A 6,614-nucleotide genomic window follows, 5' to 3' on the forward strand; every position below is an offset into this window, starting at 1 on the left:
GAACACCATCCCCTCCCTCCCACCCCCAGGCTTTGATCGCCCCAGAGACATTTTCGTGCTTCCCACACAGGATAAAGGTGGCGATGCTTCCCTCCTGACATGGGAAGCATCTCAAATGCAAAATTATTCAAGGCAGTTGGTGCAGATGTCAGGAACTTCTGCTGGCGTTTCTCTCGGCTTCGCCGGATCCCGAGAGCTTGTCAAGGACTTATTGATGGCCATCAGGCTCCCTCCTCAACTAGAGGTTCACTCGAGGGGGTCGGTCATCTTTCACCTTCGGCGATGAATTAAAGAGTTGGCAATGGCTGCTAACAACTCCGTCCCTGAGCTCGCCTCTCCCTGAGGTGTTTCCCACTGCGGGTACTCGGTACTTTTCAGAAATCTTCCGCACTTTCTGTTGCAGCCCTCCGTTCACGATTTTCTCAGAGCTGCGGTAGTTAAGAAAGAGGGCTTTCTTAATTGTTTATTTTTAAAGAAAGAATTCTGGGATGCCAAACGGCGTGCTAGAGAAGATGTCTGCCGTGCGGCTAGCGGCGCCGACGGTGGGTCTTCTCCCTTATCTAACCCCCGCCCTTCTTCCCCGATGCCCCTGGCCCTCACCGCAGCTCGGGGAGGGAAGGGACTGAGCTCCCCGTTGTCGGTATCCTGCCGCTCCCCTGCAGCCAGGCTTAAGCAGGCCGGCAGAAAAGGGGAGATCAAGCCCAGCCCGGTTGGAGAGAGCGGGTGTTTGGCTTGTTCTGGGCTTGTGTCGCATCTTATCTGGTGGCGAAAGCAAAGTACGCGCCCGAGAAAACGGCTTTCATGCGGGTTAATGCGTTTCGTCGCAGTGAAACTTCCCGGGAATGTTTTCCTCCGGAGGCTGGAGGCAGGAGGAACAGGGAGAGGCACCCCGTTTATTCCGGGAGTATGGGAAATGCCTGAACCGAGGGACACTGCCTGTCCTTCCCATACAGCCCCACAGAAATCTCTCTGTCCTCTCTGTAAAGAAAGGCTTTGTGCAAAGATCAAAAAGGACAGAATAAGGTACTAACTTTCAGCCTACGTACCACTCGGTGAGTGTCCCATGCCTTGCAGTTCACTCACCCATCCTCCTTGCAGTCCTTTCCCTCCTCTAGACATTTTCCTTTTCTCTGATTCCCTTCATCTTCTGGGGTTTTGTGTTTCTGCATTCCTTTGAGACTTACGATGCTTTTTAAATACACTTTTTCCCTTTTTCTCCAAAGGCTAGTTAATTCATCCTCCAAACTGTTTTGCATTGACTTTTGCACATCACCTTCAGTTTTATGTTTAAGAGATACTGAGTGATGCTTGAATTTTTCGGTTTGAAAAAGTTTGCTGTCTTGGGAAAGTCATTAAGGTGTTACCATGAATGCTAATACGAGACAGGCAAACTGGTGCCAGGCTGGCAGAGAACACGTGCTTGGGGCAGCCACCTGTAGCAAGGCTGTTTGGTGTCTTAGTAGCGACATTTGAAGGGACCTTAGGGGGACATGGGAAACATGACAGTGCCTGTGTGTGCAGCCCTTTTTGTGACACCCTTGGGCTCAATTTGTTAATTCATACCACCCATCGTTATGAAACTTTCATTTTTGTTTTGTTGCTGAACTAGTGGCTTGTTAGTAAATCAAACAGAAACATACCCACTTAGGAAAAACACCTGGAATAAATAATAACATTTGAGCCAGAAGAAGGAAGCAAATGAATGGTGGAAGCAGCACCCAAAGCAAAGACTGTGTAACACCTGACTTTTTGATACTCTTTGAGCTGGGTGCCTACAGCCTTGCCACACTGCAGGGCAGGTGAAATGCTTATGTCTACGTGCATACTTGCACACATACATCCAGCATTAAGCAGCACCAGGGCGCAGGCTGGAGCACTGGAGCTCTGCCACTGCTCCCGTCCCGCTGTTGAAATGCTCCTCGGCAGCCCTTTGGCCCCCATCACCTGCCAGGCTCCCAGCAGGGGTTACTGCAGCCTGGGAAATCTGTCACCTCCTTCTGGAGGCAGAGAGGACTCACGCATGCGGACAGGGGCCAGACCACAGCAACTGGCTAAGGCCCACTGGGGCACCTCAGCTGGCATTGCACAGCCTGGAGTCCTCTCCAGGAAGGCTTTCCTGCAGAGGGCTTCTAACCATGGCCAGAAGCAGCGCTGAGCCGTCCTCCGACACACTAGCCTAGTAGCTCGAGCACTGAGGAAGGCAGGTGGCTGCATGCAGGTCTCTCCTTTCACGAATTCAAGCACGACTGCTAGCAAACAGTTCCTGGTGGGCAGCAGACCCTCATCGACCGACAGTTTATGTGTTGCAGATTAGCAGTTTATTTTGTTTTGGTTTATTTTGGTAACTGCAGAGTTCTGTGAGGAGGGACCAGACGTGAGGCTGTTTCCTCTCTTATCAAGATCTTGCCCACGAAGGGGCAGAGGACCTGCCACCTCTCACCCATGATCAGTACTGAGCTCGCCTCTGCCCCTTCCTGTTGTGTGCTCTCCAGAGTAACCTGAAGGCTGGTTCTTAAGATGATCTCTGAACAGACTCTTTTTTAAGATAAAATTTAAAGTACGTTTGTTACTATGGATTCTGTTATTTTAATTAAATAATTATCTTACATGTTTCGCTGACATGAGGATAAAAATGAAGGCTGGGGACAAAATAATAAAAATAATAGCAAACAGATTAAATTTACTTCACATGTGAATTTTAAAAACACATATAAAACTGTAATGATTATTTCAGAAGTGGTTAATGACCCTGGATTCATTCTTGGATGCTTAGCTTGGGGTATCACGAAGACTTTAGTTAGCCCAGAGGTGTATTTTTATGAGCATTTTGAAAATGTTTTTCTGTGTGCAAACATTGAGGACTCTTACTTAATAAAGACAAGGATAGGGCCCCACTTCCCTCTGCTGCCCATTCACTCTTCTGTTTCACTCAGGCAGCAATGACATTGTGTGCAGGAGCAAACTGCTAGTCAGAACATCTTTTTTTTTACACTGAGAACTGGGGATGCTGATCTTTGGGATGAAACCCAAGGTGTGCTTTCTGGAAACAGATTATGACTTCTGATAATTTCAAATCCTGTTTCTGCAGCTAGTACTTTTAGTCTGCGGGCTCACCTGTCCGTTCAGTCAAGAGGCCAGAGGTACTGCTTCCTATTTCAGGGGCACACATGCCTTAGAGAAATATGTAGCTTTGGGTAAGCGAGGTGCATTTTTCTGCTTCATATAAACATTATGTTAATCCTGAATGGGAAGTGCCCAGTCAGAGCCTGCCTGTAGTCGTATGGGTGTTGTTGAACGTGTGGCTTCTGTTATTCCTGGCTCTGCAGTTGGTGAACATGCTGTTCCTTCCACTTCCTTTGGTATGGTCATCTGCACATTTTGAGGGTAATCCAGGGCACCACACACACACACTGTAGCCATTCTTAAAAAAAGATTAATTCTTTGTCTTTCCTTCACGCACACTTCCATTTGCACACAATATTTTCAAGGCTTCATAAATGGAAAGGACGTTTTCTGATTAACTTTCTAAAGTGAAGGTACAGTGAATTCAGTTTATCCACTTTAATACCTTATATTTGGAGCAGAATGGGACAAACAATATCCCTGGGTTAGAATTTGAATTGATACCTTTTCTCTCGATTGCTCTGACACATGAAGAAAAAAAGAAATGAATGAGAAATATTTGTAAGGGTGTAGGACATGCAAAGACCCTCTGTAACATGCATTTATTGCTATTCTAGAAAAATACATTGCCAAAACTATCCAGTGCCTGGCCATTTTGACAAGCAGAAATGTGTCCCTGATGGATTGCCCCAAATCAGAATAATACAAACCCATTTGTAACTCTTTTACATTTCATTGAGATTTTGAATATTATAAACTAATGAAAGTCTGATCTAGCCATAGTTTATGCATTGAAAGAAAAAAAACCCCATGTTTTGCTGAGTATTATTTAACCATCTGTAAGGCGGACTGAAGAGACCCACTTATCAATTTTTTGAAAGAACAGTTGTTAAAACACCTATTACTAGAATATTTTGTTTAGAATATTTTCAGCAGACATTTAATACCAAACAAGTAAACAGCTTTATGATATCCACTTATGCACCATTTTATCTTTATTTAATATTGAGACTCTGAAAACACTCAGAGGTTTCAGAAAAAGTTGGGTTCTTGTTATGTTCAGTGCAATATGGACTTGCAGAAGAATAATAGCTGACACAGGGAAGCTTAGAGTATCTAGACATTCAATGTCACTTTTTCTAAATCAAGGACATTATTGTCTATCACTTATAATGATGAACTTTCAGTTCAGATTTCATTTCTGCATTTATCATAAACTTTTGTTGCATTTTTTAATATTTTATATATATATATTTATGTTTATATATTGCAGATTTAAAAAAAAATCTAACCATTTATGTTGTTGAATCACTATATTTACATTTGGAATTTGATTTATACCCAAAAATTTAGCTCCTTTGGGGTCTCAGCCAGAACTCATACCAGTTGGTGGTAGACTTGGCCTCTGCTTTTTTTGTAGTTGAATTATTACTCATCTCCAGCAAAAGATGGAGCTGCAAGTATTTGTCTCCCTCCTTACTAGCCCTTCATTATTTTTCCTTTTTTTCCCCCCCTTCAGTAGTTATTTGAATACATTTTCTTACTGTGGGAAACATTTACTACAACACAGATTTACCATAACTCCAAGCTATGCACTGATGTATACACTACCACTTCAGTAACTGCACCTCAGATACAGAAAGGGTGAGCAACAGGCAGAGCTGAAAGTAAGTTGCTTACATTTTTCCTCTTCCAGTGCCAGTCTTCATTCTTTCTGCAGAGGGAAGGAGCTGTGCATGGTTTGTGGCATCAGGGAACGATGCCTGAGAATGTCTGGCTTTGCCTGGTGCCTAGTTTTGTGTAGGTGTGAAGGAGTGCTTGGTAAGACTGCATACCTCTGCTTGAGTCAGCCAAAAGCAAGACTTTTCCACGTCCACATCCTTTGCAACAAAAAGGATCATTTAAAACTAGAATCATTCAGAAACCCATCCTCATCACTCAGCTCTGCTTGGGCAGATGACTGGAGGGCAGCCAGGGATAAGAGGGCAAATGCAAAGACGTCACCTGCACACAGATTTGTAAAATGATGGATTCCTTGAAGTATAATGGTCTTAGTCTGGGCAGCTTTGTATAGCCACAGGCTGCTTTGCTGGTGAAATATGTAGTTACCTTTGGCAGCGAAACATTGCTTTTCAGAGGAACATTTAATACTAAGGGTAGATGTTTTTTTCAGGTCCTCTAAGAATGTACTGCAGGCTTTTCATATTTTATGCTCTATGACCAGTCTTTCTTGTGGCATATTAACAGCCTGCTGGTTTTGCCTGTTGTGAGGCTGCTCTTTCTCTGAGCCATTTCAGTGTATGCATTGGTGTAAGGAGACATGAGCCTGGTTTCTTTTGGAAGAATAAAAGTTTGAGAGGAGAAAGCAAACAGTATATTGGCCGCTACCAGTTCCAGTCAGTTAAGAGAGATGATTTATTATAATGGAGAGTATTCAGCACAGTGTTGGAGTGGAGAATTAATTTGTTTAAAACTTATTCAAGAGAATGGTAGTTTTGAGCCACCAGAGATTTCTGGGTGAGTCCCTTCTGGTTTTATTTAATTTATTTCCTTCTTTTAACACTGTATTCTGTCTCGGTAAATGGCTCTTAAAAACTTATTCAGATCATGAAATCAAAAGAGAGGAAATATTTTCCCCTCCAAAACAGCAGAGACTAAAAGATAGGAAAAACAATGCTTCTTTTATTTTAAAAAGGCATGCTGAATGATGAATACACATTTTCACTGCGGTGCAAACTTTTTTTTTTCCCCTGTAAGCTATCAATAGTTTGAAAGAGATATAAAATATTTCGAAATAAGAAGCAGTGCAGAAATTAGTGGCCATGCATTTTTTTCCCAGTGGAGAGAATTTTCAAAAACAAGTGTTACTGTAACCCTTTGCAATGGAAATTTAAGATACTTCATTCACATATAGATGGCATATTTTTGTAGGACTAGGATCTCTCTGAACTGCTAAGATCAGAACTGTTTGAAAAATATTAAGAGTAACATGGTTTATGGTAGAATTGTTTGAACTGTTTGGGATGACAATGTTTACCTCGATGTCTCCGAGACTGACACCCTGTAAAGGATTTAAAGGCCTTAAATTTGTACGCTTTGTTCTCAGATTTTTGTTTTAATTCCTTCTGGTTTTACTGATATTTATCTCCCTTCTTTTGACACTGTTGTCTATGTTGGCTCTTAAAATCTTACTCAGATCATGATATCAAAAGAGGGGAAGTATTTTCTTGTATCTTCCAGCTTGGCAGGGGGACCGGCTAGTTATTAAAATGTGAGTGTGGTATGGGATTTGAAGTTCTTATTTTGTTACCTCCAGTATTATCAGCATTCACTATCCCTGAATTACACATTTATTTCTATATATGATGACTTTTGCTACTGTGATGTATGTAATTTCTCTTTGTAGTGACAGTTATGACACAAATTGATTATTGCTAGATAAGTAAATAATATATTTTTGGTTCATATCTGAACCAAAAATTGAAGCATTT

The sequence above is a fragment of the Balearica regulorum genome, chromosome 5 (assembly GCF_011004875.1).
Source record: "Balearica regulorum gibbericeps isolate bBalReg1 chromosome 5, bBalReg1.pri, whole genome shotgun sequence".
NCBI lineage: Eukaryota > Metazoa > Chordata > Aves > Gruiformes > Gruidae > Balearica > Balearica regulorum.